General features: G+C 46.6%; 1 non-coding gene across 1 annotated transcript; it reads left to right on the top strand.

Annotated features, from left to right (window-relative positions):
* Positions 1-256: 256 nt before the first annotated feature.
* Positions 257-420, top strand: LOC115869595. Its single transcript, XR_004046266.1, has one exon. It is a non-coding gene; the product is annotated as a U1 spliceosomal RNA (small nuclear RNA).
* The last annotated feature ends 307 nt before the right edge of the window (positions 421-727 follow it).

Here is a 727-nt window from a genome sequence, read left to right on the forward strand (position 1 = left end):
CAGAGGGTAGTTGGTGATTTCAAACTGCTGACCTTGTGATTAGCGAAGCCCAACGACTAACCCAATATGCCATCAGGGCCCTACAGTGAACCTAAGGGTTGTCTATTCAAATTCACCCAGCAACACTGCAGAGGAAACGTCTGATGGTCTGCTTGAAAAGGTTAAATCCAAGAGTCTCCTTACTGCTTTCAAATACATTCTGACCCCTAGTGGCTCTATAGGACGGAGCAGACTGACCCATAGGACTTTCAGGGTCATACTTACCGGGCAGGGGAGATGCCATGATCACGAAGGTGGTTTTCCCAGGGCGAGGCTCACCCATTGCACTCCGGGTGTGCTGACCCCTGCGATTTCCCCAAATGTGGGAAACTCCACTGCATAATTTGTGATAGTTTGGGATTGCGTTCACGCTTTCCCCTGAAAAAGAAAAAAAAAAAAGATTTTCAAGGTTGTAATCTTTATAGAAGGAAACTGCCATATCTTTCTTCTGAAAAGTAGCTGGTGAATTCAAACCACCAGTCATTTGATTAGCAGCCAAGCGCTTAACCACTGCACTGGGCCCCCTTTAGAAAGATTACAGGCAATGAAACCCCTGGCAATAGGTCCTCATTTTTCCCCCTCCCTCCCCGCTCCCTCCTCCCTCATGAGCCCTTGATAGTTTATAAATTGTTATTTTGTCATATCTTTCCCTGTCCGACATCTCCCTTCACCTACTTTTCTGTTGTCC

Source organism: Echinops telfairi, unplaced genomic scaffold (genome assembly GCF_000313985.2).
Source record: "Echinops telfairi isolate 266 unplaced genomic scaffold, ASM31398v2 ScPeMD7_31;HRSCAF=116, whole genome shotgun sequence".
NCBI lineage: Eukaryota > Metazoa > Chordata > Mammalia > Afrosoricida > Tenrecidae > Echinops > Echinops telfairi.